Below are 19,044 nucleotides of genomic sequence, written 5' to 3' on the forward strand. Positions count from 1 at the left end.
ACTGAGGAGCACACTGTGGCCCTCGTAGCAGAAGCGCAAAGCAGCCTCTTAAGGCAATCCACTAGTTCGGCGCTTAAGGACCCGAACAACTTCAAGCGCGCCGGAGTAATCAGCAACTGGACCGCCTGGCACGTCCCAAGCTCGCATAGCAATGCGGCCCCCACCCCGGCCCCAGCCAAACGGTGAAATTTGTGCCACGCGTACATAATTACGCATTAAAAATACCATGGGCACAGGCGGGGAGGGGGGCACGATGGCGGCACGCCCCAAGTCACAGCTTAAACCGCTCTAGGGGCTTCCCGCTTTGTTATTTTTCTCTTTAAGGACTTTAATCTCTGGAAACCCTGTCCGGCAGCGTGAATGCCAAACACATGATGGAGCAACCAAAGAGGCAGAAAGCTACGTCACACTACGGAACTCCCAGGTGGATTACGATAACAAGTGAAATATTTGCTTTAATACTATTCCTCAGCTTGCCCTTGGAGGGGACATGTCAAAGAGTCCTACTTTTTGCTTCTCGCACTACTTGTATCATTATGCTTTAACGCACCTTTTTGAATAAAAAATGCATAGCATTAAGACTATTATTGCATTCTTCCTTTTATATATATATGTGTGTGTGTGTTCATTCATGACATCCAGCATCCGTACACTCTGGTACGGCCAATACGCTAGGGGCTTAAGCATACCCCATAATACGACGTGAGAAGTCCGAACACTTTCGACAGTGCGACACCCCGAACTTATAGCATTATATGCATCAGCTCCAAATCATGTCTTGGGTCAATAGTTGGGTTTGCCTGGCTCCCATGTTTTGGTACCTTACGTTCCGCTATATCGGCTAAGGTGGCACTGGGAGAACTACTGCGATTGTGCCCCGGTTCTGCTAGGCTAAGCACCTCAGTAGAGAAAGCTAAAACTAACTTTCATGATAAGGCGAGAGACTGGTCGTTGTTCGAGAGGTTTTGAGTCCCTAATGGCTTATGCCGCTTAGAGCGAGGAGTCGGCCCTGTCCGGCTTAAGGCGTGTATCGCGCCCCGAATTCGGCCTTCCGAATACTAGGGGCTTCGCTGAAATTTAAAATTATAGAATTCTATGGCTAAGTGAGAGTGATAACGCATTATAGTCTGATTGCCTTGTTCGTTGTGCTGAGCACCTCCCTCGAAGGACCCAACAATGGGAACAAGAGTGCTCAGGTTTATCCCGAACACCCCAGCACTCGTGGCGTGGGGGCAGAAGCCGACGACTAGCCATCTCTCAGATTTGATAAACAGGCAAACAGAAGGTAATATTTTAAATTCAAACAAGCATTGCATAGCGCATATGAACAAGTTTTCATAACTACAAGATTACACGAGCGAGTTTACTCGAATATTATATCTTTCATACACTCGTCCGCTATGAGACGAGCACCCTTCAGGACACCCTCATAGTACATCTCGGGGTGGCGATGCTCCTTGCCCTTCGGCGGCCCTTCCTTAATAAGCTTCACGGCGTCCAGCTTGGCCCATTGCACCTTTACACGGGCGAAAGCCCGGCATGCACCTTCGATGCAGACGGACCGCTTGATGACTTCAAGCCGTGGGCAGGCATTCACAAGCCGCCTCACCAGGCCTAAGTAGCTACTGTGAAGGGCGTCGCCAGGCTACATCCGGACTATAAAGATCTTCATGGCCTGTTCGACCGCCTTGTGCAGCTCGACCAGTTGCTTCAGCTGGTCGCTCAGAGGCATCGGGTGTTCGGTCCCAGTATACTGATACGAGAAGAGCTTCTCCGTTGAGCTTCCCTCCTCGGCCTGGTAAAACTGTGTGGCATCCGACATGCTGCGGGGCAAATCTACGAATGCTCCTGGAGAGCTTCGGATTCGGGTAAGTAACATGTAATTTACTTTCACATGCTTGCTTTGCATATAGAATGCCTTACCCGCCGCTATCTTCTTCATCGCATCAATCTCCTGGAGGGCCTTTTGGGCTTCGGCCTTGGCACTCATTACGCTCTTGAGGGCCGCGGCAAGCTCAGACTCTCGCGTCTTCAAGTCAAGCTCCAACGCCTTGTGCTTCGTCATGAGAGCGTGGAGCTCTTGCTGCACCTCGCCCACCCGAGCCTCATGCCTTTCCCGCTCAGTGCGCTCCGTGGCCGCTTTGTTTTTGGCCTCGGATAACGCTTGCTTCAGGGTCGCCACCTCGGTCATGGCCCCTGGCAAATTTACAATGATCCTATCATTTTGCAGTCGCATTATTTTTATACATATCCATATACTAGGTACTACTTACCTTTGTTCTCCTCGAGCTCCCTCTTGGCAAGGCCGAGCTCGTCCTTGGACCCTTTAAGGTCCTGCTTCAGTGCGGCGACCTCCGCAGTCAGTGCGGCAGAGGCCAGCAGCGAAGCCTGCATACGCATATTGACATACCTATATTAGACTCCTACGATATTGTTTGATCCTCTGTTCGGCTTTTCTTTGTGAACACCGAACAGAGCACTAGGGGCTACTGTCAATGTGGTAATGTTTTTCCCCATATTCCAAAAACTTACCTCAAAGCCTTTTAGAAGGCTGGCACAAGCTTTAGTCAGTCCGCTCTTGGCAGACTGAACCTTCTAGACCACCGCACTCATAATAGTGCGGTGCTCTTCGTCGATGGAAGCGCTGCGAAGCGCTCCCAGCAGATTGTTTGGTGCCTCTGGATGGACAGAGGTCACCGGCACAGGCGTCTTGCCCCTTTTGGAAGGAGGCTACCTCCCCGAGTCCGGAACCACTGGGGGTTCCGGCGCGGTGTTCGGTTGAGGACCAAACTTGGAGCCCTCGGGAGCCTTGCTCCCTCTGCTCCCGGAGTCCGGAAGGTCGCCTTGAGGCGCCTCCGGAACTGTCTCCCCTCAACTCGGATCCTCTTGAGACAATACCTTGGTGTTTTCCATAGGACAAGGGGAGGTGGCGGTCGGAAGTGGATCGCTATCCATATCCGACGAGCCCAAGGAGCCGTCCGACGATACGTCGATATGGGCTCATGGCGGTCTGCATAGTCATAATCCGGCGTTAGGAGAGGCAGTGCGACAAAGGTATGCTATGAGTACTCTGGCATCCGAATACTCACGACTTCGCCAGGGGCTTGGCCCTGAGAAGCCACTCGTCTTCGCCTTCGGCAGCGGTGGTGGAGTAGTCCGAAAGGAGAGTCCTTCCCTTCTTGGACCCTCCGGCCCCCTGGTTGGGGTGGCCTTCCTTTTCTTGTCTCCCCGGCTGGAGGGGGAGCATCTTCATCTTCCTCCTCGTCTTCGGGGGAGGTGTGCGTCGCGGAGTTATCGAACGATGAGTCCGATAACACCTGGCGTCGGGAACTCTTTCGGGTTCCCTTGGCCTTCTTGGTCTTCTCCGGCACCTTGTAAGGAGCCGGAGTCAGCATCTCCGTTAGGAGAGCATCCGCAGTGTCTTCGGGCAGAGGGGCCGGATAGTTAATCTTCCCCGACTCTCCACCCAGTCTTGTCAAAGGCATGGAGCTCAGACCCCGCACATGGTTAAGCTAGGGGAAATAAATATCCTACCGGATGTATAGAACTCACCGAATGCGCTTGGCGCTTCGCGCTTAGTCCGCGGTCCTCGGTGAGGGAGGGAGGGACCTCGGCGCCCTTGAACAGCACCTTCCAGACGTCCTTGTGCGTCGTGTCGAAGAGCTCGCTCAGAGTCTGGTGCTGGGCCGGGTCGAACTCCCACAAGTTGAAGTCCCGTTGTTGGCACGGGAGGATTCGGCGGATGAGCATGACCTGGACTATGTTGACAAGCTTGAGCTTCTTGCCTGCCATATTCCGGATACATTTCTGGAGTCCGTCCAGCTCTACCGATGAACCCCAGGACAGGCCCTTCTCTTTCCAGGAGGTGAGCCGCGTGGGGATTCCGGATCAAAACTTGGGGGCAGCCACCCATTTGGCGTCACGCGGTTCGGTGATGTAGAACCAAGCCGATTGCCACCCCTTTATGGTCTCCACGAATGAGCCTTCAAGCCATTTAACGTTGGGCATCTTGCCCACCATGGCTCCGCCTTATTCTGCTTGTTGGCCGCCCACCACCTTCGACTTGATATTGAAGGTCTTTAACCACAGGCCGAAGTGGGGCCGGATGCGGAGGAAAGCCTCACACACGATGATGAACACCGAAATGATGAGGACGAAGTTCGGGGCCAGATCATGGAAGTCCAGCCTGTAGTAGAACATGAGACCACGGACGAATGGATGGAGGGGAAACGCCAGTCTATGGAGGAAGTGGTGGAGGAAGACTACCCTCTTGTGAGGTTCAGGGGTAGGAACGATCTGCCCCATAGCGGGCAGCCGATGCGCGATATTCGTGGCAAAGTATCCGGCTCCATGCAGCTTCTTGATGTGTCCCTCCGTAACGGAGCAAGCCATCCATTTGCCTCCTGCTCCGGACATGATTGGAGAAGGTTGAGGGGAAGGATGTGGGCTTGGGCGTTGGAGCTCGAATGCGCGAGAGTGGATGAGCAAGGAGGAAGAAGGCATGGGTAGAAAAAGGATAAACCTTGTCTCTTTATAAGGGCGGCCGAAACTATGCGCCCCCACTAGCCTGGTAAAACTCGCTTATCCCCCAAGCACCGTAATCAATGGCGCAGTTGGGTTACCCACGCCCGTATTGATGAGAATCCCGTAATAAGGGGGACACGATTGTTGCTTCGATAAGACGAGTCAAAAAACTGCCTCGCGTTATGTGCGGGGCTAGTTGAGGGAAACGGTTCGAATAATCACCGGGCCATGGCATAATGTCATGTTAACAAAACAAGTCAGCAAATTAGATTTGTGGAAATATTATTCTCTCTATGATGGTATGTGGAACTTATTTTGCAGGGTCGGACACCATCCTTGTATGCAAGTTCTTCCGTGGTGTATTCGGAGGAGGAAACCGCCTTGCAATGCCGAAGACAATACTGCGCGCCGGACTCATCGTCGTTGAAGCCTGGTTCAGGGGCTACTGAGGGAGTCCTGGATTAGGGGGTCTCCGGACAGCCGGACTATATCCTTTGGCCGGACTGTTAGACTATGAAGATACAATATTGAAGACTTCGTCTCGTGTCTGGATGGGACTCTACTTGGCGTGGAAGGCAAGTTAGGCAATACGGATATGTATATCTCCTCCTTTGTAACCGACCTTGTGTAACCCTAGCCCTTTCCGGTGTCTATATAAACTGGAGGGTTTTAGTCCGTAGGACAACATACAATCATACCATAGGCTAGCTTCTAGGCTTTAGCTTCTCCGATCTCATGGTAGATCAACTCTTGTAATACTCATATCATCAAGAATAAATCAAGCAGGACGTAGGTTTTTTTTACCTCCTCAGGAGGGCCCGAACCTGGGTAAAACATCGTGTCCCCCGCTTCCTGTTACCATCTGCCTTAGACGCACAGTTCGGGACCCCCTACCCGAGATCCGCTGGTTTTGACACCGACAGGCATGAACATATACGTCATCAACCCAAGAAAGCAAGTAAGGATGGGACATGGGTGATGCAACAAAGCAAGCAATCATATGAATCAAGGCAAGCAAGCTAGTAGTGCGAAGATGCAACGTACTAGAAGGAATCATGTCAAGTATGTCATGTGTGCAAATAGTGGTCATGGATAACGCACATGACATATCAAAGGCATGAGAGTAAGATATGAGAAATTTATCATCATAGTATTGGCAAGAAGTCCTATGTAAATAGCAATGGAATGTCATGACTCTTCCAACACAAGAATCAACAATAGCATGAGGCACATGATAAAAATGGCAATAGCAACAAGGATCTCCATGAAGCATGCAAATACACATAGGAGTAGCATAATTGTGAATCATGGGTAGATGCAAGCAAGGGTCACAATTGCATGGCAAAGGCATAGAAACAAGCATAGCACGCAAAGTGAACACGGTAAAATGAGCATGAAGCGACAAGCGGTATATAGCCCATAGTCGTGTGAGAGCCAAGTGAGAGAGATGCGCGTAGTCGTTGCACGAGGAGAGCGGTGGGAAGGATAGTTCACGGGATCCCAAGTCATCTTTGCTCTCAAGAGCTCGTTTCGTCAACTCTTGGGATTGAGAGGTTGACGAGTATACGTGAGTACCTACACAAAACAAGGACAAAAGGAAAATTGTGTGTGCGTGGTAGATGTACACATCATCCATCATGATGCGCACATGCTTGTGTTGGTTAGCACAAAATATCCAATGCTCGAATAAATGAGATGCGTGATATAGAAACATGTCATCCATCATGATAGGTTTGTTGTTATGTATAGCATAATGGAGACTCAAAGGATGTAATGCATCATGGAAAATGTCGAGAGCATTGTTACGCGTGGGATGCATATGGTGCAAGAAATTATGAGAATCATGCAAAGTATGGAATGCATCAAAATCTCCTAATATGTATGAGGAAACTATGGGGTTCTCCTCATGAGCATTAATGGAAACATCACACGGAGAAAATTGACAACATCCAAAACAATGCATATTTGGAACATTGTGATCATGGCATGGCATAGTAGATGAATTGCGTGAATCATGTAAAGGAAGCATGGCAATATCTCAAATGAAAAACAAAAGTCAATGACCATCATCTCGTCATCTATGCCATAAGTGCAAATGGGATTTATGTGAATGGGGCATGCATAGTCACTATGTTGAGATGGAAATGATGCAATATGGGAGATCTCACTCATAGCATATGACAAGTTCAAAGGATTGTCAAACATGATGTGACCAATAGAATTTTCACATGATATCCTATGGAGCATAGCATCACAACTAGGCAACTCGACATGCTCGTCATCATATGCATCATAAATAGGTAAGTCATGACATGAAGAAGTCGCACTAGCATGAAGCATGGGTATAGGTGTGTCAACATCATGCAAGAAATCATTCGTAAAATAGTCCACTAGTGGGACAAGAGAAGCACCATCATCTATTTTACATTTGGAGAATCACGCATGTGTTGTAGGTGAGGTGTCGAAGACCAAGTCGTGGTCATCTTCATCTTGATGGAACCATGTGGGGGTGCATCATCGTCCACCATGGCCATCATTGTCTCCATTGGAGGTATGGAGTCATCGAGGATAGGCGTGTCATCATGTAGGAGACCTAGCACCAAAGAAGAAAACACACTCGGAGTAGAGGTTAAATCGTTAGAAATCAAAGGGTCCTCACATGCCGTCTCAACTACCTCATTCACTATGTGTTGTGGCTGACTCACTCCCTCTTGGATGCTCCCACTCATATGGTTGGTGGAGTCACTAAAATGGCTCTCAACCACACATAGGATGTGTGGCATGCCCTCAAGTGTGGGGCTAGTGGTGGTCACACTCATCCTCTCATAGGTAATGCACTCAATGTCACATATGGTGGAGTCACTCATATCACTCGTTGTCACACCCTGATTTTCATGCCACTACACTAAAGCTAACAATGATGATAAAATGTGGTTTGACAAACTTTTGAGTGTTTTGGACCTTGCCTTGATTGGTTTTTGTTTGCTGTTTGCAAGTGCTCTAAAAATCAAATAAATCCTCCAACTCCTATACTTCATCTCCTTGCTCCAAACTCTTGAACCAATGATCATGCCATGTGTATAGGACATAAAAATAATTTCTTACAAAAATAATTTGGCCAAAAAGTATTTTCTAAAATTAGTTTTCCAAAAACCCTTGAATTGAGATTTGCACTGCAAGTACTTGATTTGAGGAGTGAAAAATCTTTCAAAAGGTATATTTGAAACCTATTAGATATAGGATTCCCAGAAACCACAAAAATATAATTTTAAAAGTTATTTTCCTATTTTATTTAAAAGCTTTTTCTTAAGGCCAGAAATGGTCTTTAATAGGGAAAAAATATTTTATTGTTTAAAAAATATTTGACAAAAACCAGGGAAACTCAGGGGGCATATATTTCCCATATATAAGAGTTTCAACACATGGTCATGTTCAAAATATTGGTCAAATCCGTCAAAAACCCTTTCTGGATATTTCAAGCTTTTGAAATGTTTACAAAGGAAATATTCCCCAAAAATTCCAAGAAAATTCTAGCAAGTCACATATGAATAATGTGATGATCTTGCAAAGTTTCATATCAATCAAAACAAGTTTGGTTCACAAAAGTGCCCCAAAACCCTTTCTGTCCAGAACCAAATTTGAACAACTCTACATTGCCAAGTGTGTCCTTTTGATCTGAATTTTTGTGGACATGTTCAAATCCCCAAATGATGACACTACACCACGTGGTGAATCAAGGAGAATAGTTTTGGATGACTAAATCTTGAAAAACCCATTTCTGTTGATTTCTAGGGTTTACAAAAGTTGCACTGGCAACTTTTCCCAAATGAGCTCAAATTTTGTATAACATCCTATTTCTAGGTTCCATTCCATCCTGTTAAATATCATGGCAAGTGGGATTAATTTTCTTGCCCAAACCAACAACAAACACCTTCTGCCATTTTTCCAAAATCATCATTTTGACCTCTTCCACTAATCTCCTTGGGCTCAACTTTGTACCACAGCTGATCCTAGCCCCCTTATACCTCCAGTAACAATGGCAAGTCCTCAGATCAATTATTTGGGGGTGAAACCCTCTCCTTCTCTCTCTGGACAAGCCCATTTCTCTCCCTTTCTCACCTCCCTCCTCACTCCAGTGGCCACCAGGGCATCCAATGTCCCTCCCCTTTTCTTTACTACTCCCTAGCACTACTTGACACAAGTGGTCGCGCCCACTTCCCCCTTTTTATGCCATGGCATGCCAAAGGCATGCTCCAGAGCGCGCTACAGTGCGCCCTAGCACTGTAGCCGCTCTCTGCCCGAGCCACCGAACCACCTAGGGCCTCCCCCTCGTATCCCCCGAGGTCGCCTCGACGTCCAGTACACGGCACGTTGTTGGCCCCCTTCTTCCTCTCTCTCTCCTGCCCCTGCTCGCATGCGCACCATGGCCGCCCGAGAGCTCCAATGGGCATGCTCACACGCGCCCTGCCCTGACGCTCCCCCCGCTCCTTCTCTCCCTTCCCTTGGCCGTAGACCACGCCCAGGAAGGCCCCCGACTCGAAGCCAAGCCCTCCCGTGGCCTCTAGCGACGGCTACGGCCTCACCGGCGCATGGTCCCACTGTGCACCTCGCCCCCTTCTTTTTAAAGCCACCCCGAGCCCCCTCTCTACTCCTTTGGCTCTCTTTCTCTCCCGTACGCTCCCCAGGCCTACCCATTCGTCCCCCCGAGCCCTCCTTGCTCCTCCATGGCCGAAGCCGAGCCACCGGCCTCCTCTCAAATTCCCGCATATGAGGCCTCCTCCTCCCCTCCTTTCTCCATCAGGAAAACCCCCAGGCCATGGAGGAACCTTCCCCCTCTTCTTCCTCTGCTCCGGTACCCCGTACCGCCGATGCCACCATCACCTCCGGCCTCGTCCGCCATGACCAACGCCCTGCTCGACCCCGTACTCCTCGGCAATCGTGCCACCCGCGGATGGATGCGTCTTGGCTCCCTGAGTACACCGGTGGGCCGAGCACCGTTGGAGGTGGTCGGGTCGCCGACAATCATCACCGGAGTCGTCGGCCACGCCAGCCGCTCGAGGTTGAAGACGACCGCGGCGTTGTGCGGGCGGGCTCTGCACGTCAGTGAGTCAGTGCCCGGTCCCGCGGGGTTTAAGTGAAGACGGCTTCTGTGCCTGCCGCTTCCCCGCGACAGACACGCCCAGCTCGGATTACGCCTTCAACGTCGCCCTGTCGCCCGCGTGGCCGAGCCGCTGGGCCGGCCCAGTTGCGCCTCGCCATTCAATCCCGCCCAGTGCGCGCTGCCGCCACTGGATTTTGGCCCATTAGGTATTTTCATTTACTTTTTCTTTTTCAGCAATATTCAAACTTTTCCAGAGACCTCATTTATAGTCCAAATCTGACGATTCAAATTCTCAGTGACTCCATAAATCAGTGCCAATTTAATGGGCCATAGTGAACATTTTTACACTGCCTAGTCTCACCTGGGTCTAACAAGTAGGTCATTTGTACTCCTAGACCATCTTCAAAAATCCACAGAATATTCATTTCAACTCCAAATCCAGTGAAACCAGTTTCTAAATGTTTCTAAAATCATGCCTGATTTAATGGGTACTTTTACTCATTTTTATAAAAAGGCATTCTGTGGACAACTTGCAGATCCATTAAATCCATTGATTCCATCATATCAAAATGTTTAGAAATATCCATTGATCCACTTCCAATGAAATCACCTTGGTCATTCCTCATATGACCAGAGCTATCCTAGAAAAGTCCAACTCACATTTTTAGAGCACTTTTATTTTCTGTCTTGTTGTGTTGCTTATTATGGTTGCTTTCAACGATAGTTGACGAAGTAGATGAAATGCTCGGAGTTGGACCAGAGATATTTGAAGACCTCGAAGACTTTGTTAAAACAGGCAAGCAGCCCTTTGACCATGTCTAAGAAACCCCTTTTTTGCATGTCATATGGCATTTTTATTGCTTGCATCGAAGTCATGATAAAATGGTGACCACTTGAGGTGGTTGCCTCCGTTGCTTTTCTCATTGACACTTGCATGATGCATGACCCTACCTTTCTATGAGGGTTATGCCGGTGGGAGTAGATAGGATGCTAAGTAGTGCTACGCAAAAAGGGACGGGAATATGCATAGTGATGGAGACAAAATATTTTCAAAGGACTTTTCGAAAACCCCGTCGGGTGACACTTATGCCCGAGGGAGATGATGAGTTGGGTAACCACTTGATGACGAAGTGGTGTACCGAGGCAAGTGTATGTGTTGTTTTCAAAAACGGATTGGTTTAAGTTGTGACTGTTATTCCAACCTTACATGCGCAACCACTCTACCCTTATATGGGAAAGGGCATTATTGATTACCTAGGCCGATACTAGCTTGGAGCCCGCATTACTAGTAACGGGGGAGAGTTGGTGCTCTCTCTTGGGAGGGGGTCGTGCCAGGTAGGGCGGCCATGACTGTTTTTACAGGGCACCGGATACACCGTTGCGTCCCCTCTCGGATGTTACGATCTTGAGTGAATCTCCTATGATGTACATCGTGAGGATACGGAACAACGAGTGGACTCCTTGTTAGTGTCGTCTAGGGAAAGATAGTGATCGGGTGCTTACCCCGGCTACTTGAGGTACCGCGGGTCGTGGATGACACAGAAGTTCCCCGGATCTTGTGGGTAAAGTGTGCAACCTCTACAGAGTGTAAAACTATTCGAATAGCCATGTCCATGGTCAAGGACAGTTGGGTAACCGCTCTTGGGCTACGTCCACTTGTTTTCAACCAGTGTGTGTGTGTGGGAAGAACTACTTGGGTCAAGTCAAGGACTTGACATGATTGAGTTGGGTTGGTGCCCACTCTATTTATGTTGATATCTGCAACCTGTCCTCATGGTTACTTGAATTCTCCTGATGCACGTCTTACAAGTTGTTGAACATGTCATTGCACTCAAAACTAGCTTTCTGCAAAAATTTACCTATATCATGCATTGTTGTATCTCGAACCAAACCATGGGTTGCTTGCGAGTACATTCGAAGTACTCATTGGCTTGCCACTGGTTATTTTATTGGCCAGGCATGAAAGAACAGGATATAATGAAGAGTACCTTGGTGGCGAACATGTGAGCTAGGATGCTTCCCAGTTAGAATTCCTGTAGGGTTAAGGCAGATGGCATGGGTCCAAGTTATCGACGAAGATTTCCGCTGCGATGTTATACTCAAGACTTGACCATAATGGTCCTACTTGTGTAAAACGGTATGTATGGATGTAAGACTCTTGTTATTTAGCTTCTGTGTGTTCAGTGAGCATTGATCTCTGGGATCACTATACACGTGCATTCGGTGATCACGACTTATGAGTCGGGGTCCCCACACTCGTGGTGTGGTGGCTCTCCTCACATGGCAATTGGGGCATCTCGTCACATGTCGGTGTCGGAGAGATGTATGTGCAAATATCTCCATGCTCAATCATGTCGTTGTCGTAGACGTGGATGAAGGCTGAAGATGGCATATCATCACTCTACTCCAAGTCCAAAGATAAGGTCTCATGTGCGGTCTTGTAGCTTGACTCGGGGTATAAGTCCAATATGGGCATCGTCTTCATGTTGTTGAAGAGGTTTGTGCTCGTCGCCGTGGTCGAAGGGGATGGCCCTTGCTCGACTGTCTTGTCACTGTCTTGTTGTAGGAGGCCCCTATGATGTGGCATCTTGTAGCTCGTCTCCATGACCGAAGGGAATTTCCCATGCTCGGCCATCTTCCTTGAGGGGCTTCCGAAGATGGAAGTGTCGCCCTCGCTCGTAGGTGGTCGCCTCGTTGGTGAAGATGTCGATGTAGGCAAACTCATGGGAGGTAGGCGAAGATGCCATACGTCCGAAGGCGAAGATGCCTTGATAGCACTTGGCGAAGATGCCGAAGTGGTTATTGTAGCCGTAGCTTCGTCTTGGTGGTGCTCGTCTCGCGGTCTTCTCTTGTGGTCATGAAGTTTGGACTTGGCGTGAAGTAGAGCTTGTTGGGACTTTTGCATTTGCATTTGGTGAGCATCGTCATGATGATGTTGGCGTTGTCGCACTTGAGCTCGTAGTAGATGTCGTTTGTCGTCGTCGTGCACATGTTGCTTGGAGGTGACTTGCCCTTCATGACGAGGTGGATCACGAACGTGATGGTGGTCACCATGGAGATGTGGACGTGGACGACTTGCTCTTGCATCATTTTTGCGCTCCGAAGACTTGTCATTGGAATGTCGTGCGCCTTGAGGATGATGAAGGGGAAGAACGGTTGATCAACAAGATCCAAATCTCCTCCATCCTTGCATCTTGCTCCTCCTTTTGTGCGGAAAGCTTGTTGTCGATGTAGTCCCCTTTCCTCGCTTCGGAGTGGCGAATGTCAATGGAGAGGTTCTCAATGCGCTCTCGCAATCTTGATTGTGCGCCTTGCATTTGTCGTTGTAGATCGAAGATTGATGCTTTGGTGACGTAGTTGTTCACGCTGTCATTGTTGTGGAAGACCGGAGATGAAATGCCTTGCCTACCCATCACTCCAAGAGAAAAATGTGAGTGGTTGAAAGAGAAGAACGAATACCAAATGTACCTTGACCGAAGATGAAAGTGGATCAATGATCACTCCAATGTGGACAAGGAAATAGCACAATTGGTACCAATTCTTGTCGGTTTCTCACACCTACACAGATAAGGCTTATGGTGGAGCTCGGTGAGGATAGTGGCACAAAAAATTTAATGCAAAATGTTAGCAAGACTCAATAATGTTGAAAGAGATTCACAAATTCGCAAGTGTAACAAGAAGACCAATAGCAATATGTGGCACACGGAAACACACACACATATAGATAAATGGGGTCGTGCAACCAAGGGATGAGCTCAAAATGTGGAATCCATAGAAAATGCTCTTGTTGCACAACTCTAGAGAGACTCTAGCATGATTGCTCAATAGGCGGATACGACACTTGTGCACAATCTATAGGAGATAAAAATGCAACGACTTCTCTCCCAAGTATGCTATGTATATGATGTTCCGGTGGTATGATCCAAGATGATCAGATATGAAAATCTTATGCAATGTGGTATGATGCTATGGCACTTGCTTACAAGCTCTTTGTTCACTCTTTTGCTTAAAAGCTTATTCTTTTTTTATGTATGGCCACAATGCGAAATGCACAAACCAAGATAGCAATTGGGTATATACGGGAACAATCTTGTGACACAAGGGATGATATGATACCAATATGATATGGTATGTATGCAATGTATAGTGTAGATCACTAATGTGCACAAGTAACGTTGCCGACAATACTCAAATGGCTAGTCTCAATAGGCAAGTGACGCAAAATGGGCTAGGGGTTATCAATGCAATGGCAAGGGAATATACAATGGAGGGATACCACGATACCAAGATGATATGGAGGTTACCGTCCGTGTCGATGATGAGTGGCGGTGATCTTGATGGAGATACCAAGATGATGGAGACTCGTCCCTAAGTAGCCGAAACACCTTAGGAAACGGAAAAACCGCGAACTCAAAATCTCAAATGTCAAATGGTGGTAGCGGGAATGCGGTGGTGGTTGCGGAAGCTCAATGGGATTGTGGAAATGCAATGATGGGTTTTGCGAGTAGGCAATGCGGAAATGGAAGGTAAGGTTGGCTATACTATACACGGTGTCGGAGTTGAAAGCATGGTCCCTAAGTAGCCAAAACACCTTAGGAGACACAACTCACAACACTAACAAAATTGGGTTAAGTTGGGATGGTGGAAGTGTATGGTGGTCAAGCCTATGCGGAAGTTATGGTGGTGGTGGTGGTTGATTAAGAAGAAACCGTCCCTAAGTAGCCTAGACACCTTGGGATACTCAAATCACTCCTGAAGCAATCACTAATACGATGGGGAACAAAATGGGTTAGGTTGCGGAAGTCGGTGGTGGTTATGCGGAGGTTGTGGTGGAAGTCCTAGGCAAAGATGCCAAAGTTCCAAAAATTTGATGGAGTCAAATGGTTATGGTAGTATTTTTGTGGGAAGGGGGATGTCAAGAGCTTTTCAACGAGCTAAAGAACGCGAAAATTGGACTCCGGATGAATTAGTTATGAACAAAACGGTGAAACGGGGAAGCTGAAATGTACAGGGGCCGGACATCCGGGCTCGGGGCCGGAAATCCGGGACCTGATGTCCAGAACCGTGCAAATTTGGCGCTCCAGGAGCCTGATGTCCGGCCCGATGGCCCAGATGTCCGGCCCGACAATCCAGATCTCACTTGGGGCGGAAATTATTGAATTGGGGGCGAAATGGATGATTCCAAAGTTAAAATTGGAGAGATTCCGTGGATGAAAAGTGAGGAAAAGTGGGGATATGCTAGATCCACTTGAAACCAATTAAATCCATGGATCAAATCCAACAAAACCTCATCAAACCAACAAATCACAAAAATAGGGCTATTTTTGGTGGGGATTTTCGAATTTAGGACGAAATCAACAAAATTAGGCTAGAAAACACAACGGGGAGGCTCCGAAATCGTGATCAACGTGGCTCGTGATACCAAGATGATGTAGGGTAGAACCCTAATCGCCCGATCTTTCACGAAAGGAGCGGATCTCGCGATGAACACGAGGAGGGAAACGAGGGGAAAATCACGAGGGGAACACAAGAGAACACACAAACCAACAAGAATGATCACACATGCGCTAGATCCATGAACACAAAGGATTCACACGGTACACAATCAACTAAGGACGATACATGGGTAGCCAGTCTTCTCCGTGAGGAGGTCTCGATGTTCTTCTCCAAGAGGAGGTCTTGAATCCAAGGGGATCTTCTCCGTAGAGGCCGCGGTCTCTCTCGTGGAGTAGATCCGATATGGATGAGCGTAGCTCTATCTCTCAAATGAGCTTAACCAACGCTAACCCTAAAACGTAGGTGGAGGGGGAGTATATATAGTCTAAGGGGCGAAGGGGTACATGGGCCTAGGCCTAGATGCACTGCACACAGGCAGGGGAGGCCGGATGTCCGGGGCTTCACGGAGAGCCGGATGTTTGGGCTGGCACGGCCGGATGTCCGGGGCTTCACGGAGAGCCGGATGTTTGGGCTGGCACGGCCGGATGTCCGGGCTGGAGGAGCTGACTTTGTTGTTCTCTGTTAGGAGGGCGCCGGATTTTCGAGGCGAGGCCGGATGTCCGGGACTTGGCGAGGCGCCGGATGTACGGGGTTGACGCCGGATGTCCGAGGCCTGGAGCACTTGGCGGCTGGGTGGCTGTTGTTGTAGTGGTCGTCTCCAGCGGCCGGATGTCTGGGCCTGGGGCCGGATGTCCGGGTCCTGGAGCTGCCTTCTTCTCCTTTCGGCGTTTCTCTTCATCCGTGGACTTGGCGGTTTTTCCGACTTCATGTGCAGCTTCGGGAGGGTCCTCTTGATACCTAATCATGCATAACATTCCGGACTTAGGTAGTAGCCATGCCTCGAGAGGATCACATGGGATATCACTAAGGAAAGAAGTCACCTCATTCTCGAGAGCTCTAGCTTGTGCTCGTGTCATGGGGATGATCGTAGGATGCTCCGCATCATCGGTTGTCCGCTCCTTGCGGTGGCCTTGCCCCTTGCCGGGCTCGCCTTCCCGGCAAGGGAGGCCCTTCTCTTGCTGATATCTTGCTCTTCTGGCTCGATCTTGGTCTCTCTAGACTGCGTGCTGGTTCCTCAAATCTCCTGGTCCTTCAATCACTGACTTGGGTTGGTGCTTCAATCTTGATATCGCACCTGTGCACAGTCTGCGCAACAGACCCAAGGGTTTGTTGCACCCAGAGAAGCTCCCGGGCCTGCCCGAACGCACTGCTTAGCGTCGTCGGGGTAGGGCCTAATAAGTGCACATGCAAGGTTGCTGAAGGGGTTGGCCCCTTGAGTTTTCCGTTGCTGCTTCATCGTCCTTGATTCCGGGCCAGTTTCAGGTTTCCCAGTGCGTGGTGTAAAGCCAATAGTGGTGGGCCGCTCCAGTGATGGCCCGTGAATGGCTTTAACGCACGAGGTAGAAACTGCCAATTTACTCTTCCCACATCGCTCCCTTATCCTTAGCCACATATGCAGCATGCATCGCGCGGGGTAAGTAACAGAGGTGTGTGGTGCGGGAGAGTACCTTGAGAAGGACCCTCCTGTCTTTAATTGGTGGAGGAGGGTGGTGGTCACCCGTGGGTGGAGCAGTTGCCCTTCCCCGCCCGGCCTATAAAAGGGAGGGACGGAGGAGGGCAGAGCCATCCACCTTCGCATTCTCCTTCTTCTTCCCATGTTCTCTGCTGGTCATGTTGGAGAAGGAAGCCTAGGGCCAGCCCCCGGGCTCTAGCTCAGGGCATTTTTTGCCTCATGCTGGTGCTGATGCTTGGGGAGTGAGCCTATTCCTTGGCATGGCGAGTCTTTTCGTATCTTTGAGCTCGTTCGGGAGGAGGGGTCGGAGATCATTGGCAGTCCCAGCACCACCCCTCCCGGAGGTCTTAGGGTCATATAGACGAGGGGTGCGTCTCCCTGCCCGCCAAGGTGGGGCGCGGCACGCCTCGAGCTCCCTGGCTGTTCCGGCTGCTTGCTGTTTCTCCGCTGGAGGCGTCGGACCGGAGTCTTGGCACTTCCCGGGAGCAGCGACGGTGAGGAGAAAGCGGGAGAAGATGGAGAAGGCGGGTGGTAGGGGGTGAGGTCGGAGTACGATGGCGTGGATGCCTTCGCCTCCGACCGTCGTCCTGCAGCCTCGTCTTCCCGCTCTTCCCCTCCCTTCCTGACACAATCATCACCAGCCTCTTCAAGTGGTAGCCGAGGAGGGATGTTCTATTGGTGCCTTCTCCTCGCGTACAACAGTCTTCCGGCTGAGCTTTGGTGGATGACTCCACCGGTGCTCAAGTCGGGGCTTCTTGCTGGCTCTGAAGCTAGTGACCAGAAGGTGTCGCCCCGTCCCCCGCACTCCTCCTTCGCAGCCTCGCTACTCCCGGTCTTGTCAGGCCGTGCCCGACGGGCCCTGACAGGACTGGGGCGGGCTCCTGCTTGGGTTCTCCTTTTCTTGTCTTTCCCTCATTCCGCCGCAGTGCCTGAAGGAGGGTAAATGAAAGGAGGGGATCACGGGGCACTTATCTTTTTTCAATCTTAAACTTGTAGGCAATCGCCAAATTTTAATTCATATAATGTAATCCTTGCATCCATCTTTGTGTTTTGTAATACTTGTACTTGTATCTGCATGTCAATAAAAGAGATAAGCCTTGCCGGGAACCCGTTCATGTATATGTCCATGCAGAGGTGGAGTGCCTCTTTACTGTAATTAAATGAGCTTTCACCGGCAAGATATCCTGCCGACATCCTTTTCGTCTGCTGGAGAACCATGTCTGCCGGGGGACAGACTGGTGTGCCAGCCCCCTGCCCACTCCCCTTTTTCCAAGGGCCACTGCGACCATCCAAGCCGAAGCAGCGTTCGAGCCAAGGATGGGAGCACCCTGGTTCCAAGAGAGCGGTGAGGTTTCTCTATGCACAAGTTATAGCTTATAGAACACTAATGGACAAGAGGTAAACTTATCTGTTTGGCTTGCTGGGGATCACCTTGCCGTGCAATCTTCTCGTCCCTTGTCGGAGTCAAGTTCAAGGCAAGAACCTACAACTCCATGTAGATGAGAATGAATGCAGGATGCAATCCTATCTATAGGCATATGCAAATGCTGATGAAATGCTTATGCAGTGATCTGGGTGTGCTCGTGCAAGCATGCGATCTTGGTTGGGGGCCGCCCACAGTGCTTCTTTATTTTCTCTTGCACCAGATCATCGCCCCGGCTTTGTACAAGGGGTTACATGCACCCGAGGCAAGGCCTGTACAAACGGGCGGCTGCCGGGCAGTGCCCGGCAGCCTCGCACCTTACGGGTAGTACTTACGGAGATGCTCAATATTCCATGAGTTTTGGAACTGTGTACCATCCCCATTCTCCAGACGGACTACTCTAGGTCTGGTGACTCGTACCACCCGGTAAGGGCCTTCCCACTTCAGTGATAGCTTGTTTGTACCCTTGGCGGACTGAACGCGCCTAAGGACAAGGTCACCTTCCTCGAAACACCGGTCATGAACCCTGTGGCTGTGATAGCGACGTAGGGCTTGCTGGTAGCGTGCAGCACCCGTAGCAGCCCGGAGACGGTTTTCCTCGAGTAGCACAGCGTCGTCACGCCGGTGCTGATCTGGCGCTACTTCATCATAGTCAAGCACTCAAGGGGACCCGTAAATGAGTTCCGTGGGGAAAACAACTTTTGCCCCATAGACCAGGGAGAAGGGAGTCTTCCCGGCATCTCGGTTAGTTGTCGTTCTTAGGGACTAGAGAACTACCGGCAGCTCCTCGATCCACCGCATGTCATGCTTCTGCAGCGTATCAAAAGTTCATGTCTTGAGTCCATGAAGCACTTCAGCGTTCGCCCTCTCCGCTTGTCCATTGCTCCGGGGTGTCTGAAGAGAATGAGATTTTAGATCCGAGGGTATGAACGTATTGCATGAAGGCATGGCTCGTGAACTGGGTGCCGTTGTCAGTGATGATCCTTG

This window comes from Triticum urartu, chromosome 5A (genome assembly GCF_056163025.1).
Source record: "Triticum urartu cultivar PI428250 chromosome 5A, HENAU_Tu73, whole genome shotgun sequence".
Lineage (NCBI taxonomy): Eukaryota > Viridiplantae > Streptophyta > Magnoliopsida > Poales > Poaceae > Triticum > Triticum urartu.